The sequence below is a fragment of the Sapajus apella genome, unplaced genomic scaffold, assembly GCF_009761245.1.
Source record: "Sapajus apella isolate SASKATOON/1434 unplaced genomic scaffold, GSC_monkey_1.0 scaffold51, whole genome shotgun sequence".
In the NCBI taxonomy this organism is placed as follows: domain Eukaryota; kingdom Metazoa; phylum Chordata; class Mammalia; order Primates; family Cebidae; genus Sapajus; species Sapajus apella.
In genome coordinates, this window is record NW_022436991.1 from 7,313,850 (window position 1) to 7,341,241 (window position 27,392).

Here is a 27,392-nt window from a genome sequence, read left to right on the forward strand (position 1 = left end):
GTCCTTTCTGCCTTCCTGCCTTCTTGCCTTCCCTCCCTCCCTCCTACCTTCCTACTTTCCTTCTTTCCTTCCTTCCTTCCTTCCTTCCTTCCTTCCTTTCTCCCTCCCTCCTTCTCTCTCTTCCCTCCCCCTTCCCTTCTTTTTCTTCTCTCACTATGTTGCCCAGGCTGGTCTCAAACTCTTCACCAAACCACCATCCTGCTTTGTCTGCTTTTATTCACCCCAGTGCAAATGTTCCATCAATATTTGTTTAATGAATAAATGACTGCAACTTGGCTTCAGGCAAAGAATAAGCATGGTGTTCGTGCCATCAAAGGCATTCTGGTCCTCTTGGCGTAATCCTTGCATATGAACATTATGTATTTATTCTGGTATATACATCTGTCTCTTGCGAGCTTTGCTGGTATGTGCTATATTCTCTAAATGCCACTGACACTAGCATCCTGAGTCCTCGTGCTTGTGTGACTTGATAGGGGAGCATCCACCAAGGGCAGGCCTCTTGAGAGGCAGAGCTTGCCTTTGTGTCACAAAGCAAGAATTGTATAAGTGATACCATGATTACTAAACATTTTTGTTATTACTATCATTGGGAGGTTCTTCTAGTATAATGACCACCTGCCAGGAGATGCTCAAAGTAGAAGATGGTCAACCTTAGGCCCACTTGAGGCCCCATGGCTCACATTCTGCCATTTATTCATCAGCACCATGATCTCAGATGTGGTTGATTCCTTTTGAGCCACAACATTAATTATACAGCATTTGTAACTCCCAAGGGCCTTGTCTGGTGGAGGGAATTTGTTTGTGTTGGGGGTGGGAATTCCAGGGTCCTGCTGACCTGGGATATACTATGTATTAGTCTGTTTTCATGCTGCTGTAAAGACATACCCAAGACTGGCTAATTTATAAAGAAAAAGAGGTTTAATGGACTCACAGTTCCACATGGCTGAGGAGGCCTAAAAATCATGGTGGAAGGTGAAAGGCATGTCTTACATGGTGGCATACAAGAAGGAATGAGAGCCAAGTGAAAGTGGAAACCCCTTATAAAACCATCAGATCTCGTGGGACTTACTCACTACCATGAGAACAGTATGGGGGAAACTACTCCCATGATTCAGTTATGTCCTTCTGGGTCCCTCCCACAACATGTGGGGATTATGGGAGCTACAACTCAAGATGAGATTTGGGTGGGAACACAGCCAAACCATATCATACTACCTTCTACCTGTATGAACTCCAGCACAGGACCTAATGTAGTTTACTCACCTGTGATAGGAAGGTAATTATGCTATCCCAGGTAGTTGTCAGTGAGAATTGGTGCAATAATACATAAAAATTCATGGCACATGATGTGGAGGTTAACAAATGTTTTACTTCATTCCATTTACTTTTCCTTCTAGCTCTCAAGATTGGTGGCCACTTATTTCTACCAAAATGGTCTTTTGGCTGTTTGCATTATTTCCTGTTTTGGGGAGAGGGTACATAAAAGTGCCTTCAAGTTCACATGGTCCTGTACTCCTGACTTCAAGCTATTCTCCCATCTCAGACACCCAAAGTGCCAGGGCTACAGGCATGAGCCACCACATCTGTCCTCATGCAGCCTGAAGAAACATGTGGCAGGCCTCTTACCCTGTTACCACAAAGCACCGTTACTTCAGATCATTTGTCTTAGCTGCCAACAATTGGAAACCCGTGGGTCTCTAAACCTGTTTTGTTCAGATCACATGGAGTTTTTTAGGTTGGGAAATTCCACTGACATTTTCACAGCTTCACTTGAAAAATCAAAGGACCTGGCAACCCTGGGCCCATATTTCTACAGGAAAAAAATGTGATTGCTGAGCTGTGGATGATACCTCCTGCCAGGGGAAAATGGTCCATTTCTCCATAGTCCACACCACTCTCTGGTGTATCACTCATCCACACCCATTTCACTTACTTCTTATATCTGGCTAGTCCCCAGAGGCATGTGAGATCATGTCTGTGGAGTTTTAAACATGGCCCCAAATTCTTTAACACTCCTCTCATCAAGAGATGGAGTCTATGTCCCCTTCCATTGCACCTGACTGGGCAGCTTTGGTGACAGCTTTGACAAACAGAGTATGACAGAAGTGACATTCTGTGACTTCTGAGGCTAGGTCAATAAAAGGCCAAAACATTTGCCTTATTGTCATGTGGCACTTGATCTGGGGGGAGTTAGATGTCATATAAGAAATACAACTACCCTGAGACTGCTGTGCTGGAGAGGCCATGTGTAGGTGCTCCTGGTGACAGCCCTGGCTGAGCTCCCAGGTGACAGCCAGCATCAACTGCTAACCGTATGGGTGACCCACCTTGAAGCTGGATCCTCCAGCCACAGTTGAGTCTTCAGATGATTGCAGACCAGCCAACATCTAACTTCAACTGCATATGAATCCTGGATTTGTAGCCTGAGTCTCATGAACAAAATCATGAGCAATGTAAAGTGCTTATTGTTCTATGGCATTAAGCTTGGGGTGTTTGTTATACAGCAGAAATATCTGGAACAAGGATGTTTATTTGGTCTATTTAATAGGCATCAAACTTCCAGAGGGTGCACTGAAAGATGTTGCTAGTTCTTCCTTTTTCCAGCGGTTATCATGAGAAGTAGGGATCAGAGTATATTAGTGGGTTCATTCATTCATTTGTTCACCCAACAGAGATTTATTGGACACCTGCTATGTGCCAGACATTTAATAAGTGCTGGAATTTTGGCAGTGGAACAAAGCAAACTAAGATCTCTGCCCTCAAGGAGTTAACATTCACTAAAAGGAAAACAAGTAATTACGAATAAGAAAATATAGGTTGTACATCAGGAGTCGATAAGGCCTATGGAGAAAAATGATGCCAGGAAGGACAATTAGGAGTCCAGAAGCAGGGGTGGGGGTGCTAGGACTCTTACTGGTGACCAGTGAAGTATCGTTAAGTATCCTGTTCAAGTATAGCAACAACAACAATAATAATAACAACAGCCATTTATTGAGTGCCTACTACTTACTGCCTTTTATATGTGTATTTCCACGTAAATTTCACAGTGACCCTTAGGGTTAGGAATGATTACCTCCATTTTACAGAGGAGGAAAAAGTGGCTTGGAGAGGTTAAGCACATCACAGGAAGACTTGACACTGGAAAGTGACAGAGCAGGAATGAACACCCAAGACCGTCTGATTGCAACACTTTTTGCTTTTCCCCTAAGCTGGTCCTTCTTTCTCAGAGCTCCATTGTTTGGTGAATCAGAAATCCAGCTGATGACTTCTGACTCCTCTCTGCAACGTCAAAGGAAAAGGAAAAAGAGAAAGAAAGGAGAAAACAATTCCCCTTGGAGAAAAAACAGTCGGGAAATGAAGGTACACACTTGAAAGATTATGTATTTAATGTTTATGTCTCTTCCTCTTACCCCTCAAGTTTGGTTTAACATCTGACTGGTGAAACTGACAATTTATGAGGATCTTGGGCAAGTAATCGTGTGAAACTTCCCTGTGGCTGCAGCCATGGCAGGAGATTTATCCTACAGCCTGTGGGGCTTTTCGGGTAAAATACTTTTCTAATATTTCCCTTCTGCTCATGCTTTTCCCAAAGGGCGACAAATGGCAGTAGTTTGCCAAGAAAACGCTGTATATGGTATTGAGTGAGACTGTCCTTCTGCCTCAAGTCACTCTTTAAGAGAAAAGGAAGTGATTAATCCCATGCCTCATCCATAAGCCTGCATCTAAGTCTTTAGCACTCCAGTGGCTGTTCCAAAGCTGTCTCTTTCTTCAGCAATCCAACTCTCCCTTCCTTTTCTCCCTCGGCCACCGGAGAGAAGAGAAAGAAGTACCACTTTTCTTTGTTTTCTGTTAGTCATCCAGATTTAGGTCTTCTGGGGAAAATAAAACCTTAGGTAGGGGGTCAAGATAGTGTGGGAAGCTTCCTTGGAAAAGTGTAAAATTGACTAAGATGACATTGGAAAGGAAGATTCTGGGCCAAGGAATAGACTCCCTCCCCACCATAGCCAGGTGGGACGCTAATGGTGGCCAGGTCCTGTTCTGGGTGTTTTGTATGTCTTATCTTCCTTAATCATCCAGTCACCTATGAGGGAGGCCTAATCATTAGCCTCATTGTAACGATGGGCCAGTTGAGTCTCAGGGGGTGAAGTGACTAGCTGAAGGCCATATTACTAGGGTAGTGAGTTGGGGAAAGGACATTCCAGGCATAGGACACAGCAGGAGAAAAGTGAGGAAGTGAGAACCAGCTCTTGATACCGGAAGTGGCTGGGCGTGGCTGGAGGGCTTGGTGTGGGCAACAAAGTGGCAGGGCTTGGTGTGGGCAAGGAAGTGGAAGATGAGCTTGGGAAAGACTTTGGATATTCTGACTCTAAAGACAGGGAAAATCCCAGAGAGATTTTTAAGCTTGGGAGTGACATCATTTAACTTGCATTTTCAAAATGTGTTTCAGAGAATGAGCTGGATGCGGACCCAAGCGGAGAGCGGGTGGCTGCAGAGAAGGATCTTATCTCAGTGACCACAGTGGGAAGTGCAAGGGGTTTGAAGCAGAAGGCAATATCTGTATCTTCAAGGAAGACACAGTCCAGTGAGGATGAGAAGGCCTTGCATACGAAGGAAGATGATGTGGTCACCAGGTAGTACAGTGCCAAGCCTCCTATCTGTGGAGCAGCAGATCCAGATTGGATCAACAGACTCTTTCTGCTTTGGTCAAATGAATCAAATGAGTTGGTTCCTAAACTCCCACTTTAATCTTATGACTCTCCTCCTCCCAGGGGTGGGTGTGTGTGTGTTTGTGTGTGTGTGTGTGTGTACAGGGGAACAACACCATGGTCACTGAATCAGGACAGAAACATTTTTAATTGTGAGGTGTTGTGAGATGTTACTCACCTCCCACCTCAGTCAAATTTCATCAGCCTTCAAAAATCATCTCAGCACAGTCTGATGCCATGCCCCACCGCCTCTAGCATCATGAGCTGGTTCTCGCTTTCCCACTTTTCTTGAATTCAGGTCTGACTAATATCAAACCGGAATTCAAGCCCAAGCTCACCCCTTCACTGTGTGACTTCTGCTTGATCATTTCATCTCTGTGTGCCTTTGTTTCCTTATTGAAAAATGGGGATTCTTAAGCTGTCATTTCTAGGATTGTTGTGAGGATGAGACAATGTGTGTTGATACAGTTATCTCAGAGCCTAGCATGGCGTAAGTGCAAAATAAACATGAACCATTGCTTCTTGACTTGTTGTTTGTGGCCTCATTCCCAGGTACGATAGCTTGACATAATCTCGATGTTGGAGAGGCATTTTGGATTCTACACAGATCTTAGTGGATACAAGAAAGCCCACCAAAAAAGACTAAACGAACCTGGACTGTCTCCAGTGTGTCCAGAACATCTGATTCCCGAGTGGCCTAAGGATCCTGACAGGGGCACAGCCCACGTGGAACTAAGATAGGAACGTCCTGAGACTCAGGGCCTCATAGCTCTCCTCCATCATCAGAACCTCACAGCTGCATTTCTCAGCAGGGATCATTAATCATTCTGGCCACTGATACCACAAACAATAGGGCTGAGGCTATTTGCCAGACATCTAGGACAAATATGGTTCTTGGTTATTATCCTTGGTTCCAACCCAGTAGGGGGAGGAGAAGGAGAAGCCAATTCTCACTTTTCTGTGGTCACAGGGTGTCATTGTTAGAGGCGAGCCGTGGGTTAGATTTGAATCTTAACTCAGAAGCTCAGTCCTTGTTTCCTTCTACTCTGTCCTTCTGCCAAACATCAGCAAATGCTGACCTGCTGTGAAATATTTGATGGTGCTGAAGGGGATGAAAAGGAAGGGAAAACTAGTGTATTCCCATGTCTTCTCAATCCTCTCTGCTAGTTCTAGGTCTTACTGCATGCTCATAACTACTCTGCGAGGTTGGTACTTTCCTTCCTATTCTCACTTTTAAGTGGACAGACTAAAGCTCAGAGAGAGGAAGTGAAGGGCCCCAAGACACACAGCCAGTAGGAGACTCAACTAGCATTTCGTTGTACTTCTTCCTACGGATTCTCACAGTTGTTCTGCTTTTTCATCTTAACACAAGAAGACACCGAGACTAGATAACTTACTCAAAGATTCACAGCCAAAACAAAACAAAACAACAACAACAACAAGAAGGAAAGTGATAGAGATGGGTTTTGGACTGAAGTCTTGTGATTCTAAACCCCAGCTGACATCCCCTATCTAATCTACATCCCTGTTACTGAAAGCATAGTCTGTGCTTTCAAGCTACTGTTTCCTCATTTGTAAGATGGAGATAATCATTCTTATCCTCGGGGTCATTGGGAAATTTATGTGGAAGTACATATATAAAAGCATAGCGGACTTCCACTATCTAATCTACATCCTTGCCACTCAAACAAGCAGCTTCAGCATCACATGAAACTTGTTAAAAATGTGGTTTCTCACCTAGTTTGACTGAATCAGAGCTTGCATTTTAATGTAACTCCCAGAGGAGGTAACACCAACAATCCATTCCTTCACTCTACGCATATGCGACTCCTCACACGGAAGAGGTGGAAGTTGTTTCTCCTCCTTTGAATCTGGGTTTTCATGTGACTGGCTTTAATCACTAGAATCTACAAGAAGTGATGCTCTAAGATTTCCAAGACGTTTGTTCTTCTTGCCTTTGGGAATCCAGCTGCTGTACTGTGCGGAGCCCAAACTATGCAGAGAAGACACATGGGTAAGAATTGAGGCACTCTGGATGGTAGCCCCATCTCAGCATCCAGCCAACTCTGACTGCCAGCCAGGTGAGTAATCCATTTTGAGTGTTTCATCCCAGTTGAGCCCCCCGATGACTGTATCCGCAGCCAGCATCACGTAGGGCGGAAGAGTTGCCACACGGAACCCAGTCAACCCAAAGACGCAGAGATAATAACATGGCTGTTGTTCCAAGGCACTAAGTCTTGGGAGGTTTGCTATGCAGCAATACGTAATCCCAGGGGAAGTTGGTATCCCGAAGTAGAATGCTGCCATGTTATAAACCTAAAACATGTGTCAGTGGCCTTGGAACTAGACCGTGGGTAGAGATCTGGAATGCCTCAAGGAGGCCGTTAATGGAGGTTGGAAGGTCGGTGAGGAAGTTGCTATTGAGACAGGAGAAAATGAAACTTGAATGATGAACTGCCAGAACAATTAGCAAAACTGTCCCCTACAGTAACATGAAGATAAAAATGGTGCCTAATGAAGCTGTCAATTGGTTAAGGAGATTTCCAGGTAGACTGTTGAAAGTGCCAATTGACTCTTACTAGCTCTGAGCTCATTATTTTTATTAATTAAAATTCAATATAATTAAAAATCCAGTTCCTTAATGGCACTAGCCACATTTCAAGTGCTCAGGAGACACCGTGGCTCCTCTGTTGGAGAGTACAAGGCGTTTTCACCGTTGTAGAGACTTCCCCTGGACTGTCTAATCAAGGATTAGTCAAGGAACTTCCAGAAAGTAGATGACACAGCCAAAGCGTTTCACCCAAGCACCACTACTCAAAGTATGGTGTCTGGACCAACAACATAATCATCACCTGAGAGAGCCTTAGAAATAAAACGTCTCAGGCCCTGCCCAGACCTACTGAAGCAGAATCTCTGGGAATGGGGGAGGGATCTGTGTTTTAACGAGGTCTACTTCCTGTGGATTCTTATGTACTTTAAGAAATACTAAACAAAAAGAGGTGAATAAAGGGACTGTTATATAAGCAAGGACAGGGTTAAGAGAGAGAGCGACGGACAGTGAAACAGGAATTGGCAGAGGGGAAACAGAACAATATTCATGGCCCCAAGGAGAACTGCAGCCCTGAAATAGAGGCTAGCAGGCAGACAAGGGGCACAGCCATTCTAGAGCTGGGGCAATGCAGAGATGGTTGGGGGAAAGAGGTGACCAATATCCTCCCTCCTCTGCCCTCTGATATATATATATATTTTTAACTGGAGTTCCCATGGGCCCAAACCAAGCCAGAGGGCAAAGAAGTCTCCTCTGTACAGAGCAAGGCAGAAGTAGTGAAGAATGGATCTGGAAGGGCAATGAAATGTAACCAGCACACGTGGATTGGATGTGTTAGCCATATTTTTAAAAATCAACATTTAATGTATGAATGCATAACTATTAATATTAAAAAAGATGTTACAATGTTGTTGAAAATAATCTCATTTATGACATTTTGGGGACTTGTGCTGTGAGCAATGAGGTCTCACCATACAATTTTAACAAAGGAAATAACCACTATTGATGTTTCTTCGCCTCCCAATCTTCCCTCTCCCCTTCTTTCCCTTCCCTTCCCATTTTCTCTTCCCTCTTCTTACTCTCCCTCTCTTCCCTCTCCCTATCCATTCTCATAATATGTAACAATATTATAGTAAATACAGCATTGTATCCTGTCATTTTCATTAAAAGTTATGTTTTGTACATTTCCTTGTGCCATTAAGGATTCTCTGAAAACATGTTTTTTGGTGGCTGTGCAGATGGTTTAAAGATGATTGTTGTTGTAAGCTGTCTCAAATCCTTTTGGGAAGTAGGTGGTGTATAATGCATGAATTATAAATGAAAAGCAAGTTGTTCTTAATTATACCCTCAACCTCGAAAGTGTAGTAGCTCTTTGTGGATCTGTTTGTCCAAAGTCACAGAGATGGAAGGGACAGTCACAATGACCAAAAAGAAGCCACCAGGTGGAAGGGTTTTGAACTGGGAAGGGGATTCAGGCCCAAGCTCTGTCCATTCTCTGACCGTGTGACCTGGGAGAGATCTCATTGGTCAAATGCGGGTGCTTGGACCATCTGAGGGTCAAGGTCTCCTTTAGTTCTGATTATGATTTTTTTTTTTTGAGATGGAGTCTTGCTCTGTCACCTATATCTGGCATTTCTCCCCGTGTTATCCCTCCCCAACCTCCCCACCCCACTGTCCCTCCCCTAGTCCCCCACAACAGACCCCAGTGTGTGATGCTTCCCTTCCTGCATCCATGTGTTCTCATTGTTCAACAACCGCCTATAAGTGAGAACATGCAGCATTTGATTTTCTGTTCTTGTGTTAGTCTGCTTAGAATGCTATTCCCTCACATTTCCTTATGGCTCCTATCTCTGCTTCCTTCAGGCTGCTGCTGAAATGGATCTTATCAGAGAGGCCTTCTTGACTCTATTTTGTAAAATCGTCCTGACCCGTACCATTCCCATCCTCTCTGTAGCTTTATTTTCCTTCATGACACTTATCCTGGATATGATACCTGTAGGGGCTAATTTACTTATTTCTTTATTTCTGCTAGGTTGTAAGTTTCATGAGATCAGGGACTTGGTCTGGTTTTTTCAGTGCCATATCCCCTATACCTCAAAGTGAACTTACTAAGTGCTCAATAAAGTGCGCTTAGTAGGAAATCAATAAATATGCACAAATGAATGCATGAATAAAAGCCTTCTGGGGAAAGTCAGTCCCAGGAGGAAAAGATGCAAAACGCCTCAGTTAGGGTTGGCACAGGTGGACTGACACTTAGCCCATGTTCAGGGCCTGGATATTTTACGCACAGCAGTGGTGTCATTCTCTTCATCCCTGTTTTTCATTCTGTCAGGCTACCCTCTAACAGGTCCTCCCTGTATCTCCTCCAGCCCTTCCCATATTCTAATTCTCTTTCTCTTCCCTGCCATGAATGCCCTTCCTTCTGCCCCACCCAGTGGCCTGTCAGCCCTTCTGCACCTCACAGAAGATGCAATAACCACCTTTCCTCTTTTCATGGCATTTAATGGCCTGTAATGCACTTGACTGCACACAATCTCCTCTACTTCCGCAAGAGATCCTGGAGACAGGTGGTAATGTCTTCATTTTAATCATTTATTCAAGCCACATAATTCACTGAGTATCTGGTCTGGTGGGGATTTGGGGACAGGGATGAAACAGGCAGAGATGGTTCTTTCTCTCTTTGAGTTCAAAATCTAGCAGGGGAGATAGATGTGGAACAAATAATGGGATGAATATTTTCTAACATACTAATGATTCCAAGTGCTGTAGAGAGGAAACAGGTATCTCTTATCCAGGGTCTGTGTATCTTTCATAGTTAATTTCATTTAATCCTCACATCAATCCTCTGATGTAAACCTAATATGAGTCCTGCTTTACAGATTAGGAAACAAGGTCTCAGACAAGACTTTTCCCAAGGTCACATAAGCCAGTGACTGTCAGGTCCAGATTTGAATCCGGTATGCCAACTGCAGATCCTGTGTTCCAACACCAGGCTCTGTGACCTTCAGGTTGCTCAACTGAGACCCCGTCTGGAGGAGGAGGCAGTCCAGATAGGTCCTTGGGAGCAGTGCTATTTAAGGTAAGACATGGAGTTGGTTAGAGATAGAGGGCAGGAAAGTATTGCAGGTAGAAGGAAGAAAAGGTGTACAGAGAGTGAAGGTGGCCGTGAGCTAGGTCCTTTGAGAGGGGCAAGAAGACGAGAAGCTAGAGCCAACTGGACTAAGGGTGGACGGTGATAGGAATAGAGGGTAAAAGATGGGCAGGGATTGGAGCATGCAGACCCTTGCCCCATTTGTGCTTTTACATATACATACATATATAGATTATATATTTCTATTATTGGCAGACTTACATAATTTATATGCACGTGAGGATGGGAAATCTGTGCTCCAGGAAAATGGGGTGATATGCCCCAGGTCCTGCAGCTCATCTATAGACAAAGCTGGAGTCAGAGTCCAGGTTTCCAACTCCAAAGCTGTTATTTATTTTTTTTTTCCTCTACTGGAACTGCCTCCAGCTCTGCCTCGCACAAGCTCTTGTCACCATGACGAGAAGATTAGAAAATCCTTTCCAGGATTAATGGCAAAAGAGCGCTGTCCTGCTCCCTCATCAGGCACTGTGGCACATGTGCTGAGCCTGTGTTACAAGCATTAAGTCATTAATTGAGAAATATTCAACCTCAGAGCACCTGGCGGTTTAGAGAGCATCACTGCACTCACTCCTGAACCCCACTCATCACCCGCCTCCTCCCAGAACCCTCCCTGAAAGCTAGGCAGGAGGAGCAAGCTCCAGCCATCCGGTCTGTGCAAACCGCAGCTACCATCTGTGTCAGTCGAGTCTGCGTCCAACTCGATTGCCTTCTGTCCACACTCTGGGTGTTGCACGGGTCTTTTTGTCATGCCTACCTGATTGGAACTGCCGGCAGAGTCTATTATCCTCAACTCCACAGAGCCTCTTTCCAGACGCGGCTGTGTGGAGAGGGAAATTCTGCTCTAATGAGAACATAGCTCAGAGCCTGACTGCCAGACTGAAGAAGGAGAGAGGATGCAGAGCTGATGTTTTCAGAGTCTACTGTGAATCAGGAAAGAGAGAAGCAGCTCTGAGTCCAATAAGTCTAAGTGGTGGATAACATGATTTGATTTTCACATATTCCTCCAAGCACCTAGACACTGGATGGGGGAATTAAATAATTTTATTTTATATCATATACATGTTGTGTATTTCTTTTGCATATCTGATTTTACTATATACACATGCATATATATATGTAACATAATACATATATATATACACACACACACACATACACACACAATATTTTGTGGAATGATTCAGTTATTAAAGGAGAGAGTAATGAATGTGGATAAGAAGCAGTGGGCGAACTGTGAAGGGGATTTAGAACATGAAGCCCAGTCATAGAATCTGGGCTCTGCCATCTATTCTCTCTTTCTATAGCATAGCTCCTCTAAGTCTCTCTGGGCCTCTGTTTTCCCATCTGCAAAGTGGAAGTCATAGCCTGCTGCTGTTTGGGCGGGCGCATACAGCTAGATGCAAAGGAATCTGAGACTCTGGATCCAGACATCTGCTTTCCTATATGCACAAAGGGTTTCATACGCTCAATGGGCACAACACAAGGACAACAGGGAGGGAGGGAGGGAGGTGGAGAGGAATAGGACATACCGTGCTCCCTGGGAAGGAATCATGAATCATGAATGGGTCTGATACATGGGTGCAGGCAGAGCTGAGACAGGCTTGGAGGCTGGCTTTGACTTTTGCCTGCTGCCACAGGGACAAAGGGGAATGAAAAAGGATTAATAGATGTCTGTGCTTCTTTCCACCAAGGCAAGAGTATAACCGAGCCTTCTCCGAGAGGTAAGACCCTTTATCCCCCTTCCAGAGGGAGTGGGACAAAGTGGAAAGAAGGCACTGCTAGGGCCAATCTTGCAACGCCTATCTCATGTGGCAGAAGGAAGCAAGTTTGCCTTTCAATGTAGTAAGCTTCAGTAAAGCTGGGTCCAGTGAATATTAGGTGATCCGTTTCTCCCCCTCTAGGATTGGATGGCACAGCGATGATGAAGATACAGAAGGGCAGAAATTCTCTCTTTTCTTGAGGAAGTGGCCAGAAATGTGCACAGAGTGAGAGAAACACACGATCCCTTGAAACGTCATCTAGGTTTTGTCCTGTCTATCACTAGGTTAAATGTCTAAGCCAAGGGTCAGATGGAGTGTGGCTTTTCTCTCTGGGGGAGGAGCAGAAGCACAACTAGGCCCTTCTGCTTCTACTTTTGAAAGACGACTCTCCTAGCACGTCCTTGGGTGTTTTCCTGGAACCAGTAGGATGGATGGTTCAGATCTTCCCCACCAGAATTCTCTGAAATGGATTATGACAAGTCATTCATTAAGCGAAGGCTCTGTGCACTCCAGCAGGTGAAAATTACTGTGTTTCAATGCCTGTCTTGCATTATACCCAGAGATGTTGTCCAACATAGCTTTCCAGTGATCATACGTTGTCCTAAATGGAAGCCATATAACCCTCTCTCCAGTTGACGTCTTATAAATTAGAGTTCAAAGAAGTTAAAGGTTGAAGTTCTTATCTTTCTAATTTTTTACTATGCTTTGCCTTAGTCTAAGTATTTTCATTCAACTAAGTGATTAATAGTAATAGGAGGAGGAGTAGGCAGCAGTAGTAATATCAACAATTGCTATGATGCATTGATCACTTACAATGAGCCAAGGACTATTCTAAGAACTTTACTGTATTAATTTATTTAACTCTTATCACTAACTTATAAAGCTGGTACTCTTATTACCTTCATTTCCATTCTGCAGATAAAGAAACTGAGGCACAAGCAAGTGGAAGTGATTTGCCCAAGGTCACATGGTGGACTGTCCCCCAAGTCCACACCACTAACCATTAAGCTATGTGTCTCTGTGTGAGGTCGGGGTGGAGGGGTGGCTCAACAAACAGACTTAATGTTATCTGGGGAAGGTGGAGACACAGAAAATAGGAGAGAAATAAAGACAATCTCCCTGCTTTATGCTTCATCAGGACACTAATCACTTGGTGCAGGCTGTGTGGAATTTAAGAACTCTGAACTTAAACTCAGCTGGGAAGTATCAGCCACATAAAGATTGTCACCTCCTGATTCCTTCATTCTGGGGAAAACTGTACCCTTATTATTATTTATTTATTTGTTTTTGGGATGGGGTCTTGCTCTGTCACCCAGGCCGGATTGCAGTGATGCAATCTCGGCTCACTGCAACCTCCGCCTCCCAGGTTCAAGTGATTCTCATGCCTCAGCCTCCCAAGTAGCTGGGACTACAGGTGAAGGCCACCACCCCAGCTAATTTTTGTATTTTTAGTAGAGACGGGGTTTCACCATATTGGTCAGGCTGGTCTTGAACTCCTGACTTCAGCCCTCCTCGGCCTCCCAAAGTGCTGGGATTACAGGTGAGAGCCACTGGGCTCGGCCTCCACCTTTATTGTTGCAGCCTGCCTCCTCTCTCACAAAGTGGAATTTGCTCTAAGGAATTCATGCTGGTCTTCCTCCTTCAGCTGGATGTTTTCTGAAGAGGCATCTTGTCTCCAGGTCTTGCTTGAGGCATTCTTCTTTCTTCGAGAGTCCTTCCTAAATACTTACAGCCTCCATTGTCCATTTCCCCATAAGCCCACTGCTTCTGGTCCCTCAGAGCTGAGTTGAGTATGGATTCTGTTGAGGATGAATCTTCCACCTCCCCTTGGGGACAGGTGCCTTAGGATGGACAGCTCTCCAAGCAGGGCTAGTGTGATGCCCTCTCTAAGAGCCCCATTTCCTGTTCTTGTCTCTGTCTTTCTATCGTCAGTGATATCCCAGGGACTTAGGTCAATTCAAGGAAAATCAATTACTGAATGGCATTTTTGGCAAACTGGCTTTTTAGAGAATTGGCTTTTGTTGTACTGATTTGTCCATATATTGGCCTGATCTATATCTCATAGTTCGTAAACCCCTTATCTTTTCTTCTTGGGAAGAAGGAAAGAAAGAATGGAAGAGAAGGAGGGAAGGAGAAGGGAAGGACCATCTGTCCCAAGTTAAAACTAAGTAACCCATTGACTGACTAATGCCTAGCTCCAATTAAAAAAAAACACACACACACACACAACACATAGTATGGGCAATCGTATGGGCATATCTATTCCCTGAAACATCTAAAACCTCAGTTCTCATCCTCAGGAAATACAATTTCTCCTTGTTCATTTTTCTTTTCTCCTTTGCTTTGTCATATTTATCTGTGAGACCGAAGTCTACCTCTAAAAGTGAGTTTCTCAGCAAAATCAGAGCCTGACATATGTCCTTAGATTTTTGAGTTCTTCCTATACCACAGTGTAAGAAACTCAAGTGTCTAAACTGCTTTGCAAAGAGCTGGACACTGTAAGAGCTCAATAACTATGGTAATGATCATGATGACATCAAATTACATTAAGCAGCCCTTTATTGAACTCCCGACGTGTGGTGAGCTGTACACTCAGCTCTGTGGATGCAGAGTTAGATAATAATAATTACAGTTAATTTTTATCGAGTACTTAGTGCATACCAAGCACTGTCTCCATGCTTTACAGCAATTAACTCACTTCATTTCCCAATCACCCTATAAGGAGCCACTATGATCATCACTACAGGTCATGAGGCACAGAGCAGCCCAGGAACTTTCCCACCATCGCATAGTTAGTAGGTGGGAGAGCAGCTTCTCAAACTCAGCCGTCAGGCTGCAGAGCAGATTCCCTAACTGTGGTTCTCCACTGCCTCTCCCTCGCTCCTTCAGAGCCTGTACTACAGTCTGGGGCAGCAGTTTGGGTGGCTGGGCTGAGTAATGTGGGAGGCCATGGGGAAGGGGACTGTCTAAATCCTCTTCTCAGAACCACCTTGTCTAAGCAAGTTTTTGAGACATCACCAAACTGAATCATTCCTCCCCGGACTCCTCTTGCTCAGCCTCCGTCAATAGTTTTACAACCCAAACAGCCAAGCCATGAAGCGAGTGGCTTGTTTTTGTTGCTGTACCATCTGTTTTTCTCCATCTGGCTTCATGTGTCTTCCTGGGATACTCAGGCAGAAGCACTCTGCTCTACCCACCCCTGTGCCCACTCTCTGGGCAGTGCAGAAAATGGAGCCCTGGAAACCTTGTCCAATGGTCGTTGAGGACACGGACAGTCCCAGCCACATATCAAAGTTGTGCCTCCCCCCAAACCTTTGCTTGCCTGGTTGCCAAGACGTTATCTCTCCTGCATCCTTGTGTCTGTCCCATCTTTCAGTGCTGAATTCAAAGCCCACCAGGACCCCAGCCACTTTAGGTGACCGCAGGCACAAGAATCTCCTGTAGACATGGGCATTTGGCTCTAGGATTTCTACAGACCATCCATGCTTATCCCCTCTGACCTTGTTCTTCATCTAGCCTGATTTCCATCCTTGATGTGGGATTCCACTCGATTTATGTGCTTCCAATGAGTGAAGGGACCTATTCTTTTTCCTTCCTCTACCCTGCCAGGTAAGACTTTGCTCTCCTGCAGTCTTCTTCATTGCAGTTAAAGACAGCTCCCTATTGGTTAATGCTCAGGCCAAACACTTTGTGGAGGGGCTCTCTTTCTCTCACAGTTGCATCCAATCTATCAGCAACCTCCTGGCTTCACCTTGAGAATACATCCAGAACCTGCCTGCCTTTCATCCTCCTCTGTGGTTTTCTCCTGGTCCAAGCCATCATGGTGAATCCCTGGATTATTGCAACAGCCAGAGTGAGTCTTTTGAAAAATGGTGTATCCTGGCTGGGCACGGTGGCTCACGCTTTTGATCCCAGCACTTTGGGAGGCCAAGGCTGGGAGATCGTTTGAGGCCAGGAATTTGAGACCAGCCTGACCAACATGGTGAAACCCCGTCTGTACTGAAACTACAAAAATTAGCCAGGCATGGTTGCACATTGCTATTTGGGAACTATGTGAGACAAGAAATCACTTGAACCCAGGAGGCGAAGGTTGCAGTGAGCTGAGATCATGGCGCTGCAGCCTGGGTGACAGAGTAAGGCTCTGTCTCAAAAAAAAAAAAAAAGGTGTATTCTATCTCTCCTCTGCTCATGACCCTGAGGGCTCCTCGTCTACTCACAGTGGAATCTGAAGGTCCTAAATTGACCTGCAAGACTGTGTGTGCATCATCTGATTTCTGACATCACCTCCTAACACACCCACCTCACTCCTCCAATCTCAGTGCCTCCTTGGAGAGTCCTTGAACTTACAAAAACCTCATGCTGTTGCCATCAGAGACCCTCTGTTGTTTTCTATTTTTTCCATTGATTATTGTCCTATGTGACACTTATAGCCTTCCGGCATATTATAGATTTAGGTGTTTCTCACTGTTCCTCTCCCCTAAAGAGCTCCATGAGAGCAGGGATTTTATTTTATTCTTTGCTTTATCCCAGGGCTGAGAAGAGAGCTTAGCATATGCTAAATACTCCAAAAATATGTAACAGTGGCTTTGATTGGAGAAGCTGGACAGCAGAGTGGCCAGGAGGTGAGGCTCTGCAGCAAATCTGGGGTTCTAATAATGGCTCCACTGGTTAATAACTGATAATCTTGAACAAGTTGCTTACCCTCTCTGTGCCTCAGTTTCTTCACCTGGAGAAGGTATATGAGTTGTTGAAAGGATTAAATGAGTGACTACTTGTGGAAATTTATACCAATGTTCAGCACATCCTTACCGGGATCTATAAAAGTTCCCACTTGTGGGCACGGTGGCTCACACCTGTAACCCCAATGCTTTGGGAGGCCTAGGCAGGCAGATCACCAGAGGTCAGGAGTTCGAGACCAGCCTGACAAACATGGGGAAATCCCATCTCTACTAAAAATATAAAATTAGCTGGGTGTGGTGGTGCATGCTTGAACCTGGGAGGCAGAGGTTGCAGTGAGCCGAGATCACACCACTGTACTCCAGCCTGGGCAACGAGAGCTAAACTCCGTCTCAAAAAACAAAACAAAATAAACTTTCCACATATCAGAAGGTCACTAATTGCTTTATTGTGTACTTGCATGTTGAGGATGCCTGCACTTCCAGCTAGACCATAAATCTCATAAAAGCAATGCTCTTCTCTAGGTTGTCTACCACCATATAGCCCTTATGCCTGGCCCAGTGCCGGTGATAGATACTGAACAAATACATAGTGAATGGATGTTGAAGGCATGTAAGTCTGGGTTCAATTATTTAAAAATTCCTCTGCATCACAAAATACTCTGTTTGGGAACATTTGGGAAGGAATTCAAATAACCTTCTCAATTAGATGGTGGAAGATGGTTGAGAGCAGTGATTTTTAGAGAGTATTGTCCTTCACATGGGAATTCCACATCCTTCCACCTAAGTCGCTGGTCACACTTGAAATCGGTCAACACCACTTGAAGCTCACTGTCACCTCCTCCTCCACTCTGGCCCTAACAATCATTTCTGTAGGCTCAGGCAACAGTTAATTTAAGGTAGCAATTAAATGGGACCAAACTGCTCTTTAAATACCATAAACCATTTAACAGAATGGCTTTCGTCTGCCAAACAGAATTAATCCCTAAAGCTGGAAAAATGCTCCAAGTGTATATATGTGTGCTCATGTGTATTTTTTGCCTTCTGAAAATAAACGGGAAAATTTTTGACTTTTTACTATGAAAACTTTCCAGCACTCTCGATAGTAGAGAGAAGTATCTAATGAACTCTTGCACACCCAACACAACTCCAACAATCATAAAAACGTTGCCAAGCTTGTTTCATCAAAACCTCCAACTTTCTTTCTTTTTTTTTTCTGGCTGGAGTTTGCCAAAGAAAATCCTAGATATCATATTATTCTACTGCAAACAAAAAGGAGAAAGACCTTTTTTTTTCTCTCTCTCTGTAGTGCTGCATCACCATTATCACACCGAGAAGACCAACAATAATTCTCCAATAGCTTTTAATGCTCAATCCACACTGAATTCTGTGAAATGGGAAATGATGAAGGATGGGCCACTGCCCTGGTCTTACTGAAATAAAACTTGACACCCTCTGACATCCGTCTCCTTGTTGAACCACATCCTCTCTTCATCCCTCTGGTGTCTGGTTTCTATCTCTTGGGATGGTTCGCTTCTCATGCTACAGACACTTTCACTTGGCATCACCTCTTCCCTCTTCTTGAAAGAGCCAATTTTTTTTGGAAGGTTTGGAGAAGAGGCCTGGCACAGATTTACGTAGGTCTTCTCCTAATGGTGGAACAGGTCTTCCAACTCACCTTCAAAGATGGAGAGGATTTTGCAAGGATGCCTGTGGTCCTGTGAGGGAGATACCAAGGCCTATCTTTCTAGCCAGAAGTGCAAGATCTAAAGTCAGTCATTCTAGCAAGCAGATGCTGTTGTCAGGGCACCTTGAGACACCATTTGTGTCTATCTGTTTAGGTCTGTCTGCCTGGGTCTCTAATTCATCCTTCCGTTGCTCTGTCTCTGTCATTAATCTATTCAAGCATGTGCCCATCTAGCTAGTGATGATTCTCTTAAATCTGTGTAACTGATTGCTCTAAGTTGCCCACTGGTAGAAGTAATTCATCCCGTTACCAATAATTACACAAAGCTCATTGGTTTTTGCCCTACCTACTCAGGCAGAGTTTCAGTCTTCTGAAAATTCAGCTCATCTTCAAACACGCTCTGTATTTTACTTAACTTGATTTTTTGCCTGCCATTCTCTCTGGATTGTAAACTCTGTGAGGACAGACCTTTTGGCCTATTTTGTTCCCAGAGCCCATTTCTGGGCCTGACATATGGTAGGTGTTCAATACATATTTAACAGGTGAATGAATGAATGAATGAGTGAATTGTCATCCTCATTTTACAGATGAGCAACAGGAGCTCCCTGGGTCATACACTGGAGGACCTAAAGAACTTGCCCAAGGTCATGTCTAGAAAAGAGAAAAGCTGAGCTTTGAACACAGGGCTGTCCAATTTATAGGTATCATGCTTCTAGCAGATTGCCATATTGCTTCCAGCAAATTAAATATTCCATGGCAAAAGTTATATTTTGATTGCATTCTGCTGTCTCTTCTGGAAGTTCCTGTCATTGTCAAACCCAAAATTCTCTATGTTGCTTTTTATTCCAGTCACATAGAAGACATGATTTGGAAAAATTTGGATTTTTGATATCCCAACCTTTTCTCTTTGATTTGGGCACTGTATGTCTTAGAAGCGAAAAGGTTGATTTGGATATAATGTGAACATGGGAAAAATGCAATGAACATTACCTGGAGGCTTCCTTTATAGGCAAAAGATGTTGGAATATATGTATTTGGGATGTGATGGTTTATCTGACAAAAACTCCTTCATATTTGTTCATTTTAGCAGATATTTCTTGAGCATCTACTGATTTCAGGCACTCTACTAGATGCTAAGAATGTAACAATGATTGAGACACAGAGGCTAATCTCTGTTGTTGCAAGATGATCTCCAGCAAAATATTGGGTCACCATGAGCATATGTATATAAACTATAGTTAAAATCTTTTACATTCTTGACTAATCTTTTGAAACAAGTATTTAATTAATTATTCTTTAATTAACAATTATTTAACTACTTATATGGCAGCTCATTCAAAATCATTGAACTAATTATTTGTGCATGTTTATTAAATTTTTCTAATTTTAAAATAAATAGTCATCTTACATTGGATTACTTGTTGAGAATATTGCAAAAAATGTGAGATTATTCAATTGTTAAAACTTCACTTTTTGAGCCATATGTAATTGTCATTTCGTTGTTGAAAATAAGTGAAACCTTGGCAGTTTCATATGGTTCAACTTAATCATGTTATCTGTCTGTAAACTAAAGTATTGGGCCATCTTGTTTAGTTCTAGGGCTCACCTACTGAAAGTAATATCATATTCTAGCATTGGGGCCATCGTGAAATGTATGCTCAAAACTTGATCATTATGATACGGTTGGCTTTGGGAGGCTACATGCAGAAGTCATATAACCTCATAAAGAGTCAGAAAGGTGACATGAAAAATCACCTTAAGAAGACTGAATATGTATCAAGTCTGTAAAATGTTAATGTAACCTTATTTAATATATTAACAGAGTCAAATAAGGAAAGTGTCAATCAAAAAGAGACAGGCAGGAGATTGTGCAGCCATGGAGATGGGAGAAGCAAGAAGGACCATTGGGATACTCAGGTCAGCACTCTCCATCTAGAAAGAAATTTCAACCAGTAGAATTTTTCTGTATCTTTGGGATATAATTTACATATGATAAAATCTTCAGTGTTCAATTAACTGAATTTTGGTAATTATATACAACCATGAAAACCAAAATATAGTACATTTTCTTCACCCCAGAAAACTCCAGGTCCCTTTCCCGAAAAAACCAGCTCTCCCCAGGCAACCGCTTTCTGACTTTTTCACTTTGAATAATGTAGCCTATTCTAGAGCTTGGTATAAATGGAATCATCTGTATATATCCCTTTGTGAAAGGCCTCTCTCTCTAAATATAATATTTTTGAGGTTCATCCATGTTTTTGGCAATATCAGTAGCTTTTTAAAAAATATTGCTGAGTAGTATTTTATTGTATGAATGTACAAAAATTTGTTTATCCATTTCCTGCTTAGGATTGACCAGTATATTTCTTTTATTTTGATAAAACACACACACACACACACACACACACACACACACACACACACATATATATATATATATATACAACATAAAAGTTACCATTTCAACCACTTTTAAGCATGTGTCATTTTCATTGGCATTAAGAACATTTATCATGCATCTATTACCACTATCCATTTCCAGAACTTTTGATCATTCCAAACAGAATCTCTGTAGTTATAAAACAATAATTCCCTATTCTCTCCCCAGCCCCTACTCCCCTGCTAACCCCCACTTTATGTCTCTATGAATTTGACAACTCTAGGTACCTCATTTAAATAAAATCATATAGTATTTGTCTTTTAAAGACTAGTTTATTTCAGTTAGCATATGTTCTCAAAGTTCATCTGTGTTATAGTGTGTGTTAGAATTCCATTCTTGTTTAGGGCTGAATAATATTCCATTATATATATGCCATATTTTATTTATTTGTTCATTTAATGATAGACACTTAGGCTGTTTCCACCTTTTGGCTACTGTGAATGCTGCTGCTATGAACAATGGTATGCAAATATCTGTTTGAGTCCCTGCTTTCAATTCTCTTGGGTATATACCCAGAAATGGAATTGTTGAATCACGTGGTAATTCTATGTTTAATTTTTTGAGGAACCACCATACTGTTTTCTATAGTGGCCGCATCTTTTACATCCTCACTAGCAATGCACAAGGGTTCCAGTTTCTCTACATCTTTGCCAACAGTTGTTATTTTCAGGTTTTTATTTTTTAAAATAAGAGCCATCCTAATGGATGTGAAGCGGTATCTCATTGTGGGTTTGATTTGCATTTTCCCTAATGGCTAATGATGTTCTTTTCATGTGCTTCTTGGGCATTTCTGTATCTTTGGAGAAATATCTGTTCAAGTCTTTTGCCTGTTTTTGAACTGGGCTGCTTTTGTTGTTGTTGCTGTTGAATTGTAGGAGGTCTTTATACATTCTGAATATTAATCCTTTAATCCAGATATGTTTTACTAATATTATCTTCCATCCCATGGATTCTTTTTTCACTCTCTTGATGATATCCTTTGATGCACAAAAGTTTTTACTTTCATTGAAGTTCAATTTATCAATTTTTTTCTTTGGTGCCTGTGCTATTGGCATCGTAGCCAAGAAACTACTACCCAATCTAATGTTATAAAGATTTTCCCCTATGTTTTCTTCTAGGAGTTTTATAGCTTTAGCTCTACCATTTTGGTCTTTGATTCATTATGAGGTTTTATTTCCTTTTTGTGTATAATCTGCCATAAGGGTCCACCTTCATTCTTTTACAGGTAGATATCCAGTTTTCCCAGCACCATTTGTTGAAAGCATCATCATTTCTTCATTGAATGGTCTAAGCTCTCTTTTTAAAAGTTAACTTACCATATATATGAGAATTTATTTCTGGACTCCTCTATCCATTGGTCTATATGTCAGTTCTCATTCTAGTACCAAACTGGTATGATTACTGTAGCTTTGTCGTAAGTTTTTTTTTCTTTTTCTTTCTTTTTCTTTTTTTTTTGAGATGGAGTCTTGCTCTGTCACCCAGGCTGGAGTGCAGTGGTGTGATTTTGGCTCACTGCAACCTCCACCTGCTATGTTCAAGCGATTCTCCTACATCAGTCTCCTAAGTAGCTGGGATTACAGGCGTGTACCACTATGCCCCACTAATTTTTTTGTATTTTTAGTAGAGACGGGGTTTCACCATGTTGGCCAGGCTGGTTTCCAACTCCTGACCCTGTGATCCACCCGCCTCAGCCTCCCAAAATGCTGGGATTACAGGTGTGAGCCACCACAATTGGCTGTAGTAAGTTTTGAAATCAGGAACTGTGCATCCTCCAAATTTTGTTCCTTTTTCTTTTTCAGGATTCTTTTGGTTATTGAGTCCTTTGAGAGTCCATACGAGTTTAAAGATGGGTTTTTCTATGTCTTCAAAAAAGCACTGTTAGGGAGAGGGCAAACAACTGTAGCTCTCTAGGAACACTGATGCTCGTACCACATTGAGGCACAAGCAGGTGAAACACCAGCACATCAACTTGGAGGAGGACCAGGCTGGGCAGCAGCCACAGAAGCTGACCCTAGCGTTTGCAGATGTGGCCCCAGTGGTGCTGGCGGCATGGGTGCCGGGGCTGCTGTAACAAACAGCCACAAACTGGATGGTTTTAAACAACAGAAATTTATTATCTCACCATTCTTGAGGTCAGGTGTCCAAAATTTAGGTCCTCCAGTGAACCACCCAGGGAATCACGATAATAAAGTGACTTTGTCGGGAGGAAACACACGAATGTGAGAAATGTCGTGCAGAGTTCTTTAGCATCTTTCAGTTCTTGGAACATAAGAAAAATTGCACTAAACATCCACCTGTTGTGTTGTCATCATGAATGACAGTGAAGGGCCAATGCCTTCAGGAGACTTCTCTGGAGCTGTGCAGAGCCACCAGCCACTTAGTTCAAGCAGTAAGGACGCTCATAGGGAGAATTGTGGCAGCTTAGGGAACATGAAGGAGGAGCTGGGTGTGGAGTCTGTGGTGCAACCTAAAAAGAGCGATGTCCTGCCACCCACATCCTGGGACATAAGCTGTTTACTCAAAGGCAAAGTGGCCAGCAGTCCATGACCCTGTAGGCACTACAAGACACCAAAGTGGCAGTGAATCTTTGTGGAGCTTAGATGCACTGCCAGCCTCCGTGTCCAGGACCAACAGCATCCCGTGGGTACTTGAGCAGATCCCGTGTCTGCAGCAGCAGCAGCAGCAGCTATGGTAGATTCAGCTCACCAAGCAAATCCACATTCAGGTGGACATGTGGTTTTTGCACGCCTTCCACTCAGGTAGGGAAGGGGCCAACACCCTGAAGACTTTGTGTAGCCAGCTGTCCCAGCAGAGATTTCTGCAGCTGTGGCTTTCCTCAGCCTGAAAGCTGGAAGCCAAGGTCTGTCTCTTCACACCTTGAAACAAGCTATACTACCTTACATCAACATCCTTTTCACCACCAGTCTTCCATGCCCAGGGCTGACGCCCTATGCTGTGAAGCTGGATGGGACCCAGGGTGCTCCAAACGTGATGTGCCACCTCTTGAGTGCTTTGCTTCCTCAGGCCCCGGGCTTGGTGATCTTCCAAAGTCTTTTCTCCAGTGAGACACTAGACCCATCCAAGAAAGGGAAGGGGAAGCCACTGAACATCTCAGTGGATCTCAAACCCAAAGACAAGGTGATCTTCTACAAGGGCAAATGTAAGTACCGTAGCAAGGTGTTTTTTTAAGACTGGTAGCTCCTTGCAGAGCCACCTCCAGTTCCACAAGGGAAGAGAGACCCTTTGTGTGCTCTGTCTGTGATAACTGCTTCACCACCAAGGGCAACCCCAAGGTGCACTTTCACCAACATTCCCAAGTGAAGGCAAACCCTCAGCTGTTTGTGGAGCTCTAGGACAAAATGGTGGTAGGCTATGGCATCCCCTATGCACTCTTTGCACTTCAATAGATGACCGAGTCTCTCTTCAGACAGAAAACTTGTCCTTGTAATACCCTTAGTCGAGCTACCTCAAAAGCTCTCTTTGGGGCCTGATCCCAAGGATCTCACAGGTGGCCCATTGCCCAGTGACCTGTAGCCTTCTCCAGAAAGTGAAGGTGGACCCATACTTGCTGGCGTGGGGCCAAACCATAATTCCCCAAAGGTTAGTGGCTTCTAAGGGAGTAGGACCCCTGAGCCAGGGTCAGAGACCCTAAAATTCCAGCAGCAGCTGGTGGAATACATTGATGTGACCATCACTGACCCCAACAAATGTCTCATTTGCTACCGAGTATTAAGCTGCTAAAGCTTGCCTCTAAATGCATTGCTGCATCCACACTCGGGAGAGACCATTCCAGTGTAAGATCTGTGTCTGAGCTTTTCTACCAAAGACAACCCTTAAGACATGCTGGGGTTCACCAAACCAACACGTCCATAAAAACTCAGCATCTATGCCTTTTCTACCAGAAGAAGTTCACCAGTGGTGTGATGTTGCAGCAGCATATTCAGATGGATATGGATAGTCAGATTACCAACCTTCCCCTGCCAGAGAAGTCCTATGATTTTATGGGTCCTGAGCCAATGATGATGGATGAGAATGGCAGCACCGGTGCCATATACCATGATGATGTTGTTGAAAACACCAGTGTAGTAGATGAAGTCAGCTCCCAGAGGCCTCTAGTGGCTCCTCAAAGGTCCCCGTTCCTCTTCCCAGCATGCAGTAGGCATCACCCATACTAGGGTTCACCATAATGTCTTCCTTAGATGCCCTGGGAACAGTGGGTCCTGCTCCTTTTGGCCTGCAGGACCAGAGCAGCAGAGAAAACAGTTCCATGAAGAGCAACAGCTTGACCAACGACTGGACCTTACTGATGGGGGACCAGAAGTATGAGAGCTGAAGTCCAGACATCATGGAAACCACATCCTTCCAAGTACTTTCCCTGGCCAATGGCCAAGCAGATAGGATCAAGTCACAGTCTCCTGATGCTGGTGACGAAGCAGAAAGCTCTGAAAACAGCCCTACTAGGACAGAAGGTTGGAGCCATCTCCCTTCAATGTTTATCCAAGCCCAGCCAATCTATGCCAGTGTTGAAGTCCCTGGCACGTTTGTTGAACCCTCCACATTGTCCCCGGGGATCAGTCCTTTGTTAGCGGCCTAGCCATGCCAATAGGCCAAGCAACACAGCTGCACACCGTGTGGGAAGAACGTCTCACCCACTAGCATTCTTCAGGTTCATAAGGACACTCACACTGGGGAGAAACCTTTTGCATGCAACATTTGTGGGCAAGCTTTTACCATCAGAGGCAACTGGAAGGTCCACTATGTGACTCACAGGGTAAACAGTAACTCAGCACTCCATGGTAGGAAGCTGGCTGTTGAGAACACCATGGCTCTGTTGGGTACAAATGGAAAGAGTCTCAAATATTTCCCAGGGAAATCCTGGCCACTTCAGTGAACATGGACCCCGTTTTGTGGAACCAGGAGACCAGTACACTCAATGGTGGTCTGGCCATGAAGACCGATGGAACTTTAATCCAGAGTTGTGGTGTTCCTGCCCTCCTTGTGTTTTTGGGAGCCAGCTTCAACATGAATAATGCCACTGTCTCCAAGGTGGATGGCTCCCAATTAGGTATCAGTGCAGATATGGAAAAACAAGTTGCTACTTGGGAGCATTCCCAAACACCAGTTTCCTCACTTCCTGGAAGAGGACAAGATTGTGATTGGCCAAACTCAAGGAGAACTTGCTTGAAAGGAGAAACACAAACAGAGTGAGATCTCTAGAATCTGCTGTTTTTAATAAGAGCTTATCTCTGGCCAGGCATGGTGGCTCACACCTGTAATCCCAACACCTTGGAAGGCTGAGGCGGGTGGATCACCTGAGGTCCGGAGTTCGAGACCAGCCTGGCCAACATGGCGAAATGCTATCTCTACTAAAAGTACAAAAATTAGCTGGGTGTGGTGGCAGGCATTTGTAATTCCAGCTACTTGGGTGGCTAAGTCAGGAGAATCATTTGAATCTGGGGGCTAGTGGTTTCAGTGAGCTGAGAGCACATCATTGCACTCCAGCCTGGGTGACAGGGCAAGACTACATCTCAGGGTCGGGGGGAGGGTAGAAAAAAAGGGGAAAAAAAAGTACTCATCTCCCTCCTATTTTCTTTTTCTTACTGGCAGGCAGATGATGTTTACCAGGGTTATGACCACAATCTCAGGCAAGTCCTACAATCATGATTGTTGCTATGCTGCTTTGCAGAAAATGAAAAAGAAGAAAAAAATTTACACCAAAACAAATACAGACTAAAATTCTTTTTTAAATTTTGGAAAGAAGTGGGTCTTGTAAAGTAGCTTTGTTACTTGTGACAAGCTGTATACATAGAATCTTTGTACAACCTAGAGGGACTTTTTCCAAAGACTGTTACCTATTTCAAGGTAGAACCGTTGGAACTTATTGAACCATAGTGGGAAAGGAAACCACTTAGCCTGTCAAAGAGAGGGGTACTGTATACTTCCAGAGTAACTGATTTGGGTAAAAGGACAAGGACTTTCATCTATTTAGGCACCTGTTTTATTTGTCCCCAACCCTGTCTCCATCTTTTTGTTTGTTTGAATGTACTTTAAAAATAACAAAAAGGGCCAGGTGTGATGGTTCACACCTGTAATCCCAGCACTTTGGGAGGCCAAGGCGGGAGGATCACAAGGTCAGGGGTTCAAGACCAGCCTGGCCAATATGATGAAACCCCATCTCTACTAAAAATACAAAAATTACGTGCCTGTAGTCTCAGCTACTCGGGAGGCTGAGGCAGAAGAATTGCTAGAACCCTGAAAGTGGAGGTTGCAGTGAGCTGAGATCATGCCGCTGCACTCCAGCCTGGGTGACAGAGCAAGACTCAGTCTCAAAAACAAAAACAACCAAAAAACTAAGGCTGTGGGATTATAAACTTGCTTCAGTCTTCAAATCTTATGTGGGAAGCCCTCATGTGAACTTATATTA

At 43.7% G+C, this 27,392-nt stretch overlaps 1 pseudogene; it reads left to right on the forward strand.

Annotated features, from left to right (window-relative positions):
* Positions 1 to 3,504: 3,504 nt before the first annotated feature.
* LOC116526423 lies at positions 3,505 to 26,153 on the forward strand (annotated as a pseudogene).
* The last annotated feature ends 1,239 nt before the right edge of the window (positions 26,154 to 27,392 follow it).